We start from the raw sequence: 18,968 nt of genomic DNA, 5'->3' as shown, positions 1-18,968 counted from the left end.
ATTCTACTCCATCAGGGACAAGAAAACTAATCTTTACATCATCCACATCTGCATCAATCTATCAAACACTAGAATCTCAACCATCCAATCAACATGCTCACTCCTAGGAACAAATTGATCACAATGCATCATCAACAAACCCTCATCCACATCAACAACTAGTGAATCCATACCAACATCAAAAAAATCCATATGAGCACCAATATGTAACTCCTCATCAACATATGCCAAACTCTCAATACCAACAGTCTCATTTCTCACAACAAGATGCTCTACAACATACAAGTCACCACCAATAAGAACCAGATCATCCACGATCGAATGCTTTGCAATCTCCATGTTAGACTCAACCAACTGATCATGAAAACCAATTTCCATCTCAATATCAACAAGTTTAGGAATATCCTCAGCAACAACCTCCAATTGCTTTGCAGGGTTCTGTATCAAACTCCACAAACTGATCAACAAAACCAACCTCTTCCACCTTAACCTTGCGATGCCATCTTCTCTTTCGAACAAGTCTTCTATCTAACCAAACAACTCTCTTCTGGATTGGTAGTTTCCAACTCCAGTAGCATACAATTTTTTTCTTTTGTTTCTCAACTCTTTTAGAAAAAGTAGCATCCACCCAATCTATTGCATCATTAATCCTCCTCTCCACTATATCATAGAGATTCCCAATCATCCCAAGGTCCAATCCTCTTGAAGCCATCTTCCAAGATCTTTGCAAAACCTCCACAACAAATCATCAATAGATCAATCTTCCCAAAAAAGATCAACCTTCTATCTTCGCAACCATAGATTTGTCTACATGTCCTCCCAAGGTCCTATGCAAACTACCTCAACTTTGACAATCTGTCTACATGCTCGGGAACAACCTTTACTCTGATACCACTTGATGTAGTGCAAGGTAGGAGAATCCCCAAAGGAGATGTCCTAGCCCCCAACAAATAACCACACAATGGAAGAATAAATAATAACACAAATATTTAGATCCAAAATAATATCAATTCTAATAATATAGTCATAAGATTTACATCCAGCATGCCTGGCTATAAGGGCATCCAGGTTACAACAAAATACATAAGAAATTACAATATTAATTATGTAAGATCCCTCAAGATCAAATCTCAAATCTAGCTAGTGCAGATCCACACTGGTAGAAACCTCCAAGGAAAATCTTAATTTGTGCTTGCAAGCCCATTAAGCAATCTCCTTGTTTTCCAAGCCATAACTACAGGCTCTTCTCAAACTTTATCCAAGATCTAAGTGTCAACTACCTCACATTCGATGCTCTATCCATACACTCAGGAAAAACTCACTCTTTAGCTATTCTCCACACTCACTCCAGATGAATTAATAATGTTAAGACAAGGCCCTCTACTTATACCAAACCAAGCTACAAGTCAGCCTAACCTTTTACAAATTAAAATAAACCCTTACATGCATAAGCCACAAGTCAGCCTAGAAAGTTACATTAAATAAACCCTCAAGCCACAAGTTACATTTAATAATGCCACCTATTAAATGCTTTTTCCCTCTTTTCTCCAATTTTATTTATTATTTTTCTTCTAATTTTCATCACTTTCTCTCTCCATATTTAAAAAAAAGAAATTTCCTTTTTTTTTTTGAAAAAATAAAATAAAATAAAATTTCCTCCTTTATTTTCTAGTGCAAGATGCTCCTACATCAAAAATTCATGACTCAGTGTCCACACAACAACTTAGTTACTCTTGACTTTGCTCGACAAGGTCTTGCAACCTGACCTCACTTGATAAGGTCTAGAATTCCTCAGATGCTTAGTGATCCCTTTGCATCTTGAATGCTGATATGGATCTTTCTTTTTTGTTGACTGGAATTGATGTAGGATGTCTGCTTCAGAATCTTAGTTCTAGTTCTTCTTGTGGGAGATCAAGTAGAAATACTTGAGTCACCCAATTTTTGAGTGACATGTGCTTCATTACTCAGACTTGCATTCTCAAAAGATTGCAAGATCCATTGCTATCTTATTTACTTTATGATGTTATTAGCCCTTGCTTTCTTTTCATCTTCAATTCTTCCAGTATTCATATAGTTCTTGGAAAGATGCCCAAGTTCTGTACAAATGAAACATCTTCTAGTGGTGTCTCTTGTCTTCATGTGATGTTTTACATAGTTTATTTCATTATGTCCAAATTCTCCACAGTAGTGACATTTGCACCAAGTCTTGTAGTCCCAACCAAATATAGCTTTTACAATCTATTCTGCTGGATTTAATATCTTAGTTTTGCATTCAAAAGATGTTGGCCCATGCTTCTTATATTTGTGAGATTTGCCCTCAAATTTAGGTTTATTTTTGCATTAGTTAGCTCTATGACCATGTTGATTACAATTGTAGCATTTTCCATTGAATTTAGCTTTGCCATTGCTCCAACATTTGTTTGATGTATGACCTATCTTACTACAGTGATTGCAAGTAGGTCTTTGATTCTTTTTAGCTCCTTGCTTGGATGATTCACCTTCTCCTGTATGTCCAATTCCTACTTTTCCCTTTTGTCTATTTGAGATTTCATCATCCTTTGATGGGTTTGATTTTAAGTATTTAGATCATTTTGAAATCTTTCATTCTCTAATTTTAGATTCATGATTTCTTCATTTTCATTGGTAAGTTGATCAATGAAGTCTGCCTATTCAAGGGATAGATGTTGAATTTTATTATTTTTTCCTTCTAACTCTTCTCTTATTTTGTTTTTATCTTCCATGACTTCACACAATCTTAGTGACTAAATTTCTTGTTCTCTTTTCAGTTTTCTAACTTCTTCTTGAAGTGTACCATTCTTTTCTAATAGTTCTCTTATTTCTTCATTGGCTTCATCTGAATTACTTTATGATGGATGTATTCAATTCTTTCTTCAATGTAGAGTTTGTCATTCATTTGTATTGCAAGATCTTTTCTTCTTTTCAAGGACTGAGAGAGTTTCTCCTTTGCTTTCTTAAGCTACCTAATAGGAAATTCCAAATCTAGCTTTTCATTGTCAATATCTTATCAAGTTAGAATACCTCCATAGCTTCTGATCTTTTCTCAAGATGTTAAACTCTTTCTCTGAGAACCACAAAGCTTTGATACCAATTTTTGGAAATATATGATAGGCTAAGTTACTGAGAGGAGAGGGATGAATCAATAACTAATAAAACTTAATCTTTATTTACCAATTAATCCTTTATGTGCATTCTAATCTAATTGCATGCATGAAAAATTGAAAGCATTAAAATATTCATAACACTTTGACACACAATATAGTGACTCAGAAACCTTCCAAATAGAAAGTAAAACTGGGTTGGGGATGATACCCACAATCTTTAGTACTGTAGTATAAAGTTGGCCTATTAAGGCTTACAATGATCACTTCTGATGATCTTCCTTGTTAGGATCAATAAGGACTACTAGGTCCACCTTGCAAAAGGATTTACAAACATACAATGAAGTATGCACTCAGTAAAGAGATTTATAAAAGACTATTAAGTATACCTTGTGAAAGGATTTAACTATTCCACTTGTTAGGATGAACTAGTGGCTGATTTCTGATCTACAACTTGATTTTCTAAATGAGATTCTTTTGAGTGTAATGATCACCTTGTTGTGCTAGATAAATCTTTGTTTCTCCTTATATTGCTATAGCCTTTTACTTCATACTTCTACTCTTTTTATATCTTCTTAATATTCCATATGATGATTTTGATATGATACAATACATTACATATATACCAATCCAATTTATAAATTAACAAAGTTGGCTATAATACAAGTTTCACCAAAATATACAAAGTCAACCCAATTGTAGGAACTTGGGTTTTGAAGACAAAATCGGCGAGGTTTTCATACTTGACAATCATTTTCAATGGTTGGCATCATCATACACTTAGTAGATGTAGAAGCTTGGTCCATATTAATCACTTCCAAATAGTCTAAACTTGGCCTACACTAGTGACTTAGTGATTATTATGAAACTCAACATATAAACTAAATCACTTGATTCATATTGCATAGCTCGGTCAACACTATTATTGCAAGCTTAGTGTAAATTGAATCACTTGGTTGACACTGTGTGGCTCAGTAACACTAGATTCATATCACTAAAACTATGAACTTGGTAAGCATTGTAGAACTTGGTTTGCACTAAGAAACTGAACAACAACTAAGAAGCTTGGTTTACACTGATAATCACCAACTTGGTGCAAACTGAATATTGTTTTTGAAACTTAGTAGAAATTGTAGAACTTGGTAGAGCCTAGATTACTTGGTTAACATTGTTAACTTTATAATAAGCTCAGTAGATACTAACCATCTGAATAAGTGTATGTCATTAATAAACAAACTTGATTGAAATGTTAGCAATTCTTTCCTACTATCAATCCCAAAGAATAGGTAGGACCTCTAACACATTGAATACTTTCTTTCCTATAGAATAGTAGGGCTTCCCAATGGACAGTGCTACCAGAAATCAAATCAACTACTGATGCATGCAAAGGGCCTATCTATCATTATCCTCCCACCCAGAGATAGAGATAGTTATGGGAGGGATATGGACATCATGCAAGCCGATTAGAATAGTAGGCTTTGTTTGTTTCTTGCTTGGGGGTGATAGGCACCCACAGTCTGGTTGCCTATAGAATATTGGGACTTCTTTCCTTCTAATTGAACTATGTTAATTGTATACCTTCGGTCTGGTATATATATAATTAATATCTCTCATATAATAATAAACTATTGGTTTATCCAAAAAAAGCTACCAAACATCAACACTCCCTCTTATATTGGGAGGATAAACACACGTATTACCTCAAAGTAATATCAAGTTAGCAAGATTAAGGATATCTTTGATCGAAAGATATCCATCATTTTTATATCACATTTGATATCAAGAGTATTGGTCTCCCATAATATCAACATATGATTTTCACCAAATACTAATATCACATCTAATATCAAGAGTATTGGTCTCCCAAAATACATGATATTCACCAATTACTCAAAAGTGTTTGATATCACATTTGATATCATGAGTATTGGCCTTCCAGAGTATCAATGATATTTATTCACCAAATACTCTTGGAGTAATGGTCTTCCAAGATGTTGAGTTTCAAGATATTCACCAAATACTATGAGTAATGGACTCCTAGAACATCAAGTCACATGATATTCAACAAGTACTTTGTGAGTATTGGTCTTCCAAAACATCAAGATGCATGATATTCACTAAGTACTATGTGTAATAGCCTTCCAGGATATCAATCTGCATAACATTCACCATGTACTCAAAAAATATTTATAAGGTATGTGCACACACATTCTCATAATGTTTACCATATAAACATGCACCATGCAAAGTATAAGCTATTGTGATTTGCATATACATCATAAGATATCCATCATAATAGAAAATTAAGTTATTATAAGATTGTCACCATTCAATAACTTTTGCAAATACAAGTGACATCATTTGGAAGTCATCGCTTCCTCATGATGTACACAGGGGGTAGGCCCATTAAAATCACATAGTGACAAGATATATTCATGAATCACAGTCCTCTTGACTGCTACAATTTATTGATCATTGAAGAATCCATCATAACATGGTTTACTCCCTCTAAATCAATATGATCAAGATCGCCGAAGGTTGACTACATCATGTCATCTATCTGCTCCCTCTCTTTCAAGGTTGCCTCTAATGAAATGTCAGGCTCCCTTTGAATCTCAATCTCCCTCTTCTTGTAAGAAAATTCTCAAAGGAAAAGATAAAGGCAAATAACTCTTATAGTACGTATTGAAAAATAAGAAAGAGACTACAAAAGTAAATAACAGTAGTTCTCAAAATATAATAATCAAAAAATATTCATCTCTAGAAATACTCCCTCTTCATGATGCACTTAGATTATATTGTTTAGTGTGGAGCCTGATTAGTCCCCAAGTGGGAGATTTTTAGATCATGGTGACTGATCAGGAAAGTACTGTACATACTCCATAATTTTTTTGGGTGCCCTGAAAAAATAAAATTGGGCCCTATTTTATCAGGATTTTGGGCCGACATGTAATTATTAATTATAACCCTAAAACAACATAAAATAATTGTATAAAAGGGTTTAGGTTTAGGTATTTTATGTTATGTTGTGATGCAAAATTTCTTCTTGCGGTGGTATTGAGCTATAAGGGATTACAGATTGTAATCAGGTTGTAATCACTAGATTGTAATAATATTGGACTTGCAGTTTGGTGGATGTAGCCCAGGGATTGGGTGAACCACATTAAATCTTGGTGAATTTTGTTCATTTCTGTGTGATCTATTATTTTTTGTTATTAGTTATATTTGCGTGTAGTTTTTATTTCTGTCTGTGGTTTTATCCTAACATATTACTCATGCTTTGGCTTCTCATTGAGACTTTATTTTGACTTCTTTATATAAATATGAATATCTTGACCAATGCAACTCTTATATTTTATTATTCCCTATCTTCACCTTTTGATATATATTCTTCTATCCTTCCATCTCATGTCTTTTGAGATATATATCTAAACTGATTGACTTCTGGATCTATGAACCGATGATGAGACTCATCAACCCAACATTAGAACAATTCACTTTATAAAATATTTAGTCAACATTCTAATTTACCAAAATAACATCGTGGGAAGAAATATATTAATCAAGTCAAATTTAACTAATAACAAATGATATTAGATGAAGCAGATATAAGCTTCAGAGAGCCAAAATATGAGTATGACCCCACATAAATATTACTTCCAAGATCTTAACATCCTCCAAATGAGGAAGGTGGGAGCACCAACAAGTCTAACATAAATTAATTTTAATTTGAACATGGAATTGTTATATATATTATGGCCAATCCTCTTTATTCAACATCATTGTACCCTTATTGTTCATGCTAGTCTATTCTCCTTTATTAGTTGCAATCTTCTTTAACTGTCACTTGAGTTTTGTATTGGGTTGATGAGTGTTTGATTGGCTCAAACCACAATATTGACATGGGCTATTTTTGGTGATGGTTATTTAGTCTTTTATCTCTGTTGACATTACTAATTCAACATTCATGAGTAAAGTGCATACATGTGCTTGTAAGATTTTTTCAGATTTGTTTCTTTCTTTATCTCTCCCAATTCATTGGCTCTACCCATATTGGGTATGTCAACTCACTTGATGACTGAAATTATGAATGGATTTCCTTCATCTCTTACATTGTGGTCAACTCCATTGAGAATTTGGTATGGCTATCTTCCCTTGTGTGATTTCACCATCTTGTGTGGCACCTTCTCTTGGCTTACTATCATGTCTATGATTTCTTTATTTTTATTATCATTAACCCTCTAAACTTATTTTGAAATCCTTATTGACTACATCATGGAGATATAGATTACCATAAACTATAGTCTATTAATGCATTGATTCCTAGCAATGTGTATATCCCATATGTCATTGAGGTAATCCTGATGAAGGTGTTCTATTTTATGTATCAATTGTACATCTCAGTCATGGATGTCACTGAGTGAGTTGATGACATCCACATAAATTGCAACCATTACTAAAACTGTGATCTCTCTATATCCTAAGATCTTTTTCCTATGCACTGCAATCTCTTTAGTTTGGTTTGCAATCTTGGTGATGTTTTTTGTTTTGTTTACACACTCCACTCAATAATTAAGAAACTTATGATATATTAGGAATGAATTTCTTACATTTGCAATTAGTTCTAATACCATGTTGATTTTCTTGGATCCCTATATATGTACTAAGCACTACCATGATCTTTGGTATGTTTGTTCTAAATAGCGGCGAGCCTTTATTTATAATGAGAAAGATTGAGAGGACACATGTGTTGATATTATGGTCAAGTTTGTTTATTAGTGACTCTCACTTAATCAAATGCTTAGCAGCTACCAAGCTTATCTTGTAGTTTACCATGTTAACCAAGTAATTTAGTGTTAATCAAGTTCTACAATTTCTATTGAGTTCCATAATTACTATTTAGTGCACACTAAGTAGTATATACTGAGTTGATGACCATTACTATAAATTGAGCTTCATAGTGTTTATCGAGTTGCACAGTGGTAACCATAGTCTCTAATGTTTACCAAGTTCATAGCATCAGTGATGTGAATCTAGTGTTGACCAAGCTAGGATGTGTCAACCAAGCGATTCAATTTATATGCCGAGTTTCACAGTGTTCACTGAGTCACCAATGCTAACTAAGTTTAGACTACTTGGAAGTGATTAGTATGAACCAAGATTCTATGTCTACCAAGAGCATGATGATGCCAAGTGTTGACAATTGTTGCTAAGTATCAGAACCTCACTGGGTTTGTCTTTAGAACTCGAGTACCAGTAGTTGGGTTGACTTTGTATTTTGTTGAAACTTGTATTGTAACCAACTTTGATGAATTGTAATTTGGATTTTTATATATGTAATGTACTGTATCACATATAAAAGTAAGAAAATAGAGAATATATTATGCAAATATAATAAGAGTAGAAATGTAAAGTAGGAAGGCTATAAGTAGTATAAGGAGCAACAAAGATTTATCTATCATAGCAAGGTGATCATTACACTCCAAAGGAATCTCAACTAGAAAATCAAAGTTAGAAATTAGAGATCAGCCACTGGTTCATCCTAAATGGTGGAACACTTAAATCCTTTCACAAGGTAGGCTTAAAAATCTTTTGTAAATCTCTTAACTGAGTGCATACTTCATTATATGTTTTTAAAATTCTTTCACAATGTGGACCTAGCAATCCTTATTGCTCCTAATAGGGCTGAGCATTAGAAGTGATCAATTATAAGCCTTAACTTGCCAACTCTATACTATAGTACTAAAGCTTGTGGGTATCATCCCCACCCTAGTTTTACTTTCTATTTGGAAGGTTTTCAGGTCACCAAATCTTGTGTTAAAGTGTTATGAATATTTTAATGCTTTCAATTTTTTAAGCTTGTAATTAGATCTGAATGCATATGAAGGATTAATGGGTGAAATAAGATTAAGTTTTATTGGTTCCTAATTTACCCCTCTCCTCTTAGTAACCTAGCCTATCCTATATTTCCAACAATTGGTATCAGGGCTTTGTGATTCTCAAAGAAGTTTAACAACTTGAACAAAGATCAAAGGCAATGGAGGTATTTAGGGTAGATAAGGCTATTGACAATGAAAAGTTAGATTTGGAATTGGTTATTGGGAAACTTAAGAAAGAAGAGGAGAAACTCTCTCAATCCTTGATAAGAAGAAAAGATCTTGTAGTACAAATCAATGACACTCTATATTGAAGAAAGAATCAAATATATCTATTTAGAAATAAATTTAGATGAAGCTAATGAGGAAATTAGAGAACTATTAGAAAAGAATTGAAATCTTCAAGAAGAAGTTAGGAAGCTAAAAAGAGGATAGGAAATTCAATTAGTAAGATTGTGTGAAATCATTGAAGAAAAAGACAAGGAAAAATAATAGATAGAAGGAAAGAACAATGAAATTCAACATATATCCCTTCAATAGATAGACTTAATTGATAAGCTTACTAATGCAAATGAAGAAAACATGAATATAAGATTAGAGAATGAAAGATTGCAAAATGATCTAAACACTAAAAAGCAAACCAATGAGTGGATGATGAAATTTCAAGCAGACATGAATCAATTGAATGAGCAAAGTCAATACAGACAGAAAGGTGAAGTAGGAATAGGATATATAGAAGAAGGAGAATCATCCAAACAAGGAGCTCAAAAGAATCAAAGGCATACTTGAAATTAGTATGGTAAGTTAGGTCATAAATTAAACAAATGTTGGAGTAATGAAAAAGAAAAATTCAATGGAAAGTGTTACAATTGTAATAGGCATGGGCATAGAGCTAATGAATGCAAAGAGAAACCCAAATTTGAAGGCAAATGTCACAAATGCAAGAAGCATGGGCATAAATCTTCTAAATGTAAAACCAAGATATTGAACCCAATAGAATAGATTGTGAAAGCTATATTTGGTTAGGACTACAACACATGGTATAGATGCCACTACTGTGGAGAATTTGGACACATTGGAGCAAACTGTGTGAAACATCACATAAGGAAAAGAGACACCACTAGAAGATGTTTTATTTGTACAGAACTTGGACACCTTGCCAAGAACTATATGAACATTAGATGGATTGAAGATGAAAAGAAAGACAAGGCTAACAACATCAGCAAGTGGATAAGGCAGCAATGGATTTTGAAATCTTCTGAGAATGCAAGTCCAAACCATGAAGCACATGTCACTCAAGAATTGGGTGACTCAAGCATTTCTACTTGATCTTTGTTAGCACCTGATATGGACACAATTTTAAATTTTTAGTTTCAGGTGTTGAACCACTTTGAACTTGGTTCAAATTGGTTCAAAATGGTTCGATAGTTTGAAGCAGTTCACAATGCAAATTGGCAAGCTTAGATTTGTCAATTCAATGGTTCTACAATCTCATCGATTTAAAGTGGCATAGAAAATGTGTTCAGAGGAAAGTTATCAAAAGTGCAGGTTCAATGATCTATTCTAAGAGGTTCATTCAAAGGTTTAGTGGTTCAAATGACTTGTCTTGCAGGTTCAACACAAGAAAATTTCATAATGTCCCAAAGGTTCAGAGTATAATGATTCAAATGCTCATGTTCAATGCTAAAATCCAAAGCTCAAGGATTGAAGATATGAGTAAGTTTGAGAGTAGAGGTCTGACAAGTTCACAGTTTAAGATGCATGACCAAGAGTTCATTTAGACCCTAAGTTCATAGTATGGATTGATGATTCATTAATTAAGAATATATAACATTCATAAGTGCAGAGCTTTGGAACTTGAGCATTTAAGACTTTTTAAAGTACAGATCGGCTAATTTAGGAAGGTTTAGGATTCACTTTCAGTTCATTGCCAGAAGCTAATTTGGATTTTGAGGTTCCTTTCAGAATTTCAAAAGTTCAATAGTCTAGGTGGCTCGCCAGTTTCAAAGTTCTATTCTACACTTCAAGTCCATAGTTTGAGTAGTTTTATAGATTGTTGACAAGCACCTCTTCATCATGGAGCCTTTTCACCTATCCTCTATCATGAGCACATGGGGGGATATAGAAGTTGCCACCAAAATGTTTGACTATTATCGCATGCTAGCTGCCTAGTTGGAAATACCTGAATTTAATGCCTCGTATACATGTTGCACCAGTATTCCCATAGCACCCGAGTTGAAGACATACTCAGTCCAAGTAAATGATGATGATATTAAACTATGATCCAAGCCGTATATCACATAGGGACCCATCATTCAAAGCTTTTATATGGAGATGAAGAGCTGATAGTTCAGGTTATATACATGAATCGATTTTCGTCTGAGTTTGATGGAATGTCACTCATCCAAAAAAATCTTGTATGGGAGGTATATATTGAATCATCACAATAAAAGTTTGGATCCACATGCAGATACAAGCCACCACATTTGGTCTTCATTTCTTTGAAAGATCAATGTTTTGTCACCAAAGTCTGAGTTCTGCTTGCGGGTTTCTCCCATAACACCAAATTTTTGCCATAGGAATATTGGAAAGGATTTGAGTTATTGAAAGTGAAGGCAACAAAACAAGATGCATTAGAAATAACTTCTAGAATGAAGTGACCAAAGTACGATGTTGTATGAACACAACTTATTTCTCTAAATGAGAATGGACGGATGTATTGCAGACTAAAGGGAGAATGGGCAGCCGCGGGTAGCATTCCATCAGGGATAACATTCTTTATGTCAACTCCAGCCAAGAATCAAAATCATTGGCTTTAGATTCATAAAACAAAATAAGAACATGTTCCTTGTGTGCTAACCTGAGCATAATGAAGATAGGATAGGTGGTGGTCCAAATCAAAGAATCATTCTAAAAGAGACTTGCATGCATGTATAAGCTATTTCATGTGAACATAATGAAGATAGTGAGTTTCATCACTAAAAACCATTGATGAAGGATTCCCAGTCACGACCCCTGTACAGATAAGAAAATAGTCCATTCATGCCATCAAAGCACCTATTTTAGTGTTATTTAATGATAAATTCACTAGTATGAATTGCAGAGATGTGATAAATACATATATATCCAATGTGCAGTATATATGTGCAGAAGTGAGTTGCAGGAATACGAAGGTATATATATTCCTGAACACAATAAGATGGTGGCAGCATTTGAAAAATAAAAAATGGGGGTCACTATACGTATAGTAGCCAATTATTTGTTCCTGAGGATCACAAACATGAAGTAGCTATTGAAGTATGGGCATTAGGTTTTGGTTAATCATGAAGATGTGGGTGTAAATACTCAAAAGCCACTCCATAATGCAAAACCCTAATGAAGGATCCATTCTCATAAGTGGAGGCCGAGCTTTTGATAACCTCATATATATTTCTATTATGCTAGGATGGAAGGAAGGAATGTTTGAGGTTGGTTCTCCCCTCTCGACATTGAGATTCTTAAGGCTATTCTGGAAGAGAAACATATAAGGACTGTTAGGTCATGTGCATGGTCACTTAATGGGAAGTTACTTGCAACAACAAGTTTTGATGCAACAACTGCTATCTGGGAAAATATTGGTGGTAAATTTGAATGTATTTCATCCTTAGAGGGACATGAGAATGAAGTCAAAAGTATTTCTTGGAGTGCATCTGAGTCATTATTTGCTACATGTGGTCATGAAAAGTCCATTTGGATCCAGGAAGTCCAATCCAAGAATAAGTTTGAGTGTGTCTCTGTACTACAAGGCCATACTCAAGATGTGAAAGATGGTGCAATGGCATCCTGTCCATGAAAATTTGATTTTTTTTGCAAGCTATGATAATTCTATAAAGGTTTGGGAAGAGGATGGAGACAATGATGATTGGACATGTGAGAAAATCTTATGCAATTCTAGCAGTGGTCATACATCAACGGTATGGGGAGTATCCTTTAATTCTTGTGGAAACAGAATGGTATCATGCAATTATGACTTAACATTGAAGGTGTGGGATACAAGTGCAAACCCGATAGAAAGCAACGGTGATGGTTCTGGGCCATGGAAACATCTTTACACCATCTCTAGCTACCATGATAGGATGATATTCTTAGCTCACTGATCACAGGATGGGTTCATTGCCAATGGTGTAGTCAATAATTATATATGGCTTTTCAGTGAGAAATCACACGACTCTGATGCAATGGTTCATCTTGCATCATATAAGATGATTTTCAAGAAAGACAAGGCTCATGTAATGGATGTAAACTCTGTGCACCACCATCCTCTGAAGCCTTGGTTGTCAGCTTCAGTAGGAAATGACACGTGGAAATCACTATGCAAGGTGTAGAGGCTTATTTAATAGGTGTTATTATTCATTTTTAAAAACCGAATGCAAATCTGAAGATGATTATCCATTTCATATTAAAGAAGTTGTTTCGTTGCTAAAAGTGATTTGTAATAAAGTGTTTAATTAAAATTTTATGCACATGCCAAAGGATAAGAGGAAAGGAAGAGGAGTTTTCTCCCAAGAATCAGTTACTCAAAACAGAATGAGAACTAACATCAAAAAGGATAAAAGGTGATAGCAAATGAGTGCAAGGGGTTTGAGTTTTCTAGGTTTTGCTGGGAGACTTTGAGTGATAGTAAGATTGGAGAACTATGAAGATAGTAAAGGTAGTGCATGAGTAGACTTTCTTTCTTTCCAGAACTATGTGTCTGAGTTAGAGATAAGATTTTTATGGTTGATGTAATACTGTGAGAGAAGTTTCCATCTTTCTTAAAAATAGTGGTTTGGTTGTAATGTGTAAAAGGGTCTTTGTAGTCTTTTAGATTCAAAGAAGGGAGACTAGAGGTAATTATATCAGAATTGTGATTATGGTGTATTTTCCTTCCACTGATCATGATCTTGGCATCATTTTTAGTTTTCTCTAAATTACGTTCTAATGTCACTATTTTCTTGTTGCACCATCCTTTTAAAACATCTTTTAAAGCTCTAAAGTTTTAATCCTCTCAAGAGGATGGAGGATATATTTTCATTTATAGTATGTAATGTAGTATACAACAAATTAACTTTGTGTAATTTGCTTTATTCTATTTCCTTTCTTTTTCAATTGTTAAGTCTATGTGTCTACTCTGTATTTATAGGTAGATGTTTGATATCCTTTCATGCTTTTTGGTAAAAGTACCCATGTTTAATTCATTGAATATCTTGTACAGGGAGATGTACTCAATAAAATTGAGAGGAAGGTTATCAATCCCATGATAACCTATCCAACTGCTGGTGTTAGTTTGTCCTCTCACTTGGGCATTCAGGGTCAGATTTGTACACATTTCCTCGAAGGACAATCTGTTCACTAACAATGTCCCATAGGGATAACTTGAAGTATGACTTTGAAGTAGACATCTTACATTAATTCTAGTTAGGAAAGATCCATATCAACATTCAAGATGCAAAGGGATCAATGAGTAACTAAAGAAAATATAGACCTTACCAAGCTAGGTTATGTTGCAAGACCCTACCAAGAAAGGGCAGGATACAATAAAACATTATATGGACACCAAGTTATGAATGACTCTACCAAGTACTTAGATCAAACCGAGTGTAAGACAATCTATCACTAAACAACCGATTATACCAAACACTTATTTTGAATGGAAAGTGAAAATTGTTAAAAGGAAAGGAATCAAATTCATTTATCACTGTGAATTTTCAAAGAAGTATTTACTAAGAGCGATTTCTGTGCTTCTAAGTGATCTGTACATTTTTTGTAGAATATTTTTCATGTTTTCATAAACCCTACCAAGCATGGCATCCTCCAGTAGCAAAAAAATAAATGAAGGATATGAGATGTTGGTTCAAGGAGTCAATTGGAAGGCACCAAACTTCAAATTGAGTCTAGCAATTACAGAAGCACTTGATCTAACCAGAGCTCAGTCATAGATTCTACCAAAGATAATACTTCTTAATGATATTCATTCAAATTTTTTCTATTCAATACATGATACTAGAACCCTAGAGATGGATGAGACTCTACAAAAGTTATGTGTGAGTGGTACATTGAAACTTGAGCATCAACACTTGGAGACCAAGGGTTTAACACACATTCCACATATGCCCTAAGATTTCTTGATAAAGTGGATAAGGTTTATCCTTAGTTGTGTACAGAATGGGAAGTTCTCGTTGGAGCAGCCTATTCAAATAATGAAGAAAATGATTCATCAAACCACAAGGCTCCTAATGTTGAATAAGGAAAAGACTACCAAAATGCTAAGTCGGATAGAACTGGAAAGAAAAACTCTTGTAGAGTGGGATGGAAGAGGTATGAAGATTAGTAGTGTGACTAACGTTGAGCTAAAATTTGGAATTCATGTGATAGCATATATGATCTATCGCTCTAGTTGTCTCAACAATGTGTCATGTGAGGAAGTTGATCTGACTCTAAAGATTGTAAAGAACAACATGTCCTTCAACCTTGCTGAGCTAATGCTGATTCAATTTAGCAAGAACATGGAGAGCATCAGGACTTCAAAGAATAACCCATGTAAGTTTTGTTCACTCTTAACTTGATTATTCTTCTTATTGCAAATGTTTTTCCCTTCAAAAGATTCAGTCATATGGAAAAAAAGATGTACCAATACTATATCAAATTAATGAGTATATAGCAGAGATGGGTGAGAAGTTTTTCAGTATCATGGATAATTATTTTGATTCTTTCAAAGAAAATATGAATAACATATTCATAATTCCTAAGAAACTTGTAGAAGATTACAAGGATGATGTTTGTTTCATGGTAGATTGTGACAAAGTGTACATTCAAGTAGTCAAACCTAGATTGGTGTGGGTTAAGCCTCTAAGCTATGAGATTAACATTGATGACACCAAGGATATCATTGAGGCACTATTGAATGAACCTGTGGATCCCAAGGCCACATATTTTGGTACTTATGATGAAGCCAAAGCAAGAATAAAACTTGAAATTAAGCTTTCTCAAGCATTGGTAAAGGAAAGAAGAGGATAGAAAAATTGAGGCAAGCAAGTTCTACTCTCCTATTGGCAGAAGGAAAAGGAGATGATGGTAAAGAAGATGATGCAAAAGATAAGACATAAGAAAATAGGTTAGAAGAAGAAGAACCAATCCGAAAGAAAGGTAAGGTTATCATAATTAGACCTATCAAGTCATCTACTGCAGTATTCACAAGAAGAGAATCTAGATTAGAAAGAAATTGAAATTAGGTGAAGAAGATGCAGGATATTATTTTCAAAAGAGCTCTACCTACATTTCAAGAAAAATTAAAAGAGAATGATGCAAGAGCTAGCATGACAAACTTCAAATCTCTTAGATATGAGACCAGGAATGTAGATAAGAAGAAGCAAGTTGAAGACATGATTATGTCCAAATTAGGTAAATGGAAATATTCACCTGATCAACATGTACATCAAATTCCCAATGAGCTTATGGATAGAATCAAGCCTAGATGGAAAAATGCTAAGAAAATGACAAAAGATATATTTGAACTGACTTTGAGGCAGCTCATGTCAAGTCTTAGTGATAAAGAAGTAAAAGAATCCATGAAGAGATATGAAGAAAAACTCACTTTGAAATTCAACACTTGCATGATATTGGTAAATGACATTGAACATCTGGTGAAGACAACTACTACTACTTGGAAAAATATCTACAATCTACATCAAAAGAGTGATTTTGTTGTTCATGTCAGTGATATTGATGATGAAGATGACAAGAATGAAAAGGACAATACTAATGAAGAAGATATAGATAAACATGATGTAAATTTGGATGATGAGGAGCAAGAATAGGAAGCTACCAAGGAGAATCTCCCTAAGATTTTGAGTATTGAGGAAATTGACCTAGTGAAGATTGTAGCAACAATTATGGCTTCATTTCCTCAATCTCTGAGCAAACCTTTAAAGCCATCAAGATTAGAGAAAGCTTCTAGCAAGTTTTTTGTGGTAACCATTGCAACTCCATATACCCAACCAATCTCTACACCTGTTCAGCTAAGTACTATATTGACTAAACTGATCAACCCTTCATCTACTAAGTAGCTAGTGCTTCGTCCTTCATCAAATTTGGCTACACAACAACTAGGTATTTCTACTATTAGTACTATATCTACTTTTTTTTCTAGCCCTACCATTTCTACTATTGTTAAAATTCCCAATATAGTAAGTACAAAGATAGTTGAGAGCAAGCCTCAACCAAGTACTAAAGTTTCAAGCAGGAGCAAAGGTAAAGAAGAAGACATTGATCTTGATGAGGATATAGTTATCTTGAATTAGGATATCTCTACTCTAAATCCTGATCAAATAAAAATCATAGGTGAACTATTGTAGAAGAAAGCTAAGCAACAGAAGCTTAGAGAAGATAAAAGTAGAGAAAAACAATTTCTTGAAAATGTGAAGAACATACTTATAGATGCACTAAGTACCAAGGTTGATAGTTCACAACCTATTTTGGTTCAGTTAGCAAAATTTGTTTAGAAATTCAATGAAGATCTAAATAGGCAAGAAAAGTTGCTATAGAGAGAAGAGAAGAAATTTGAGAACAAAGTATTGGAGAAAATTGCATAGAAAATTGCAATATATCAAGTATAACTCTGTACTATTCTTAGCTCATTAGAAACCTTTGCAAATAATGTTGCTTCATTTTTTACTAAGTTATGTGATACATCTATCTTCACTCAGGAAATCAAAGATAAACTATCTAAGATATATGAAGGCTTGAAGGCAAGTGCACACCAATTGTCACTTGATTCATGCTATAGTTCTTCTCACTACTCAAAGATCATATTTTTGACCAATATGTAAGCAAAATTATTAAGGGAAGAATCCAAGATCAAAACCACACTTGTAGACATTCAAGGCATGATTCTTGCAAACATGGATGCATTACAAAAACACATGCACATGCCAAAACTCTCATCCATGATAACAACTTCTCCATAGCTGATCACATAATGGAGTTATCAACGAAAGTACAAATTACATAACATGCAAGCAAGGCGTTATAGGAAAATTGGGACAAGACAATGTCATCAATTTTGAAGGTACATTCTAACTTCTTGTCACATTTTGGCATTACCATGTAGCATACACCTTTGTCATTTATGTCAAAAAGGGGGAGAAGATGAGAAGATGAGATAAGAAAAAAGGGTCATGACATATATAGTAAGTAAAATGTATATATGTATGGGGGAGAAACTTAATATTATACATAGACATGTACAGATTATCAAAAAACATTCTTTACAAAAATAATTTTGAAAAATCTCAAAAATAGAGTATATTACCAAGTTGAAGACATAGGATGGAGACTAAAGATTGTTTTGAACTTGAAATTTTGAGAATTTAGTTTTTGATTGATAAATGCTTTTGTCACTAATGCCAAAGGTGGAGATTATTAACATTATGGTCAAGTTTTTTTATTAGTGACTCACACTTAATCAAATGGTTAGAAACTACTAAGATTATCTTGTAGTTTACTATATTAACCAAGTAATTCAATGCTAATCAATTTCTATAGTTTCTACCAAGTTCCAGAATCAATATTCAGTACACATCTAGCAGCATATACTGAGTTAATGATTATCAATAGAAACTAAGCTTCATATTGTTTATTGAGTTGTACAATGGTAATTGTAGTCTCCAATATTTACTGAGTTCATAACATTAGTGACGTGAATCTAGTGTTGACCAAGATAGGATGTGTCAACCAAGTGATTCAGTTCATATGTTGAGTTTCCCAGTGTTCAGCAAGTCACCAATGCTAAATGAGTTCAAACTACTTGGAAGTGATTAGTATGAACCAATCTTCTACATCTATCGAGAGCATGATGGTGCCAAATGCTGACAATGGTTGCCAAGTATCAAAACCTCATTAAGTATGTCTTTAGAACCCAAGTACCAATAGTTGGACCGAATTTGTATTTTGGTGA

The 18,968-nt window shown here is 34.0% G+C and overlaps 1 pseudogene; it reads left to right on the top strand.

The window, feature by feature from the left end:
• LOC149528274 (protein CIA1-like) overlaps positions 1-13,359 on the top strand; it is a 45,716-nt pseudogene extending 32,357 nt beyond the window's left edge.
• Positions 13,360-18,968: the final 5,609 nt, after the last annotated feature.

This window comes from Cupressus sempervirens, chromosome 11 (assembly GCF_028749045.1).
Source record: "Cupressus sempervirens isolate cs-2001-9-10 chromosome 11, ASM2874904v1, whole genome shotgun sequence".
Lineage (NCBI taxonomy): Eukaryota > Viridiplantae > Streptophyta > Pinopsida > Cupressales > Cupressaceae > Cupressus > Cupressus sempervirens.
This window is presented reverse-complemented; position numbering and strand designations above follow the sequence as displayed.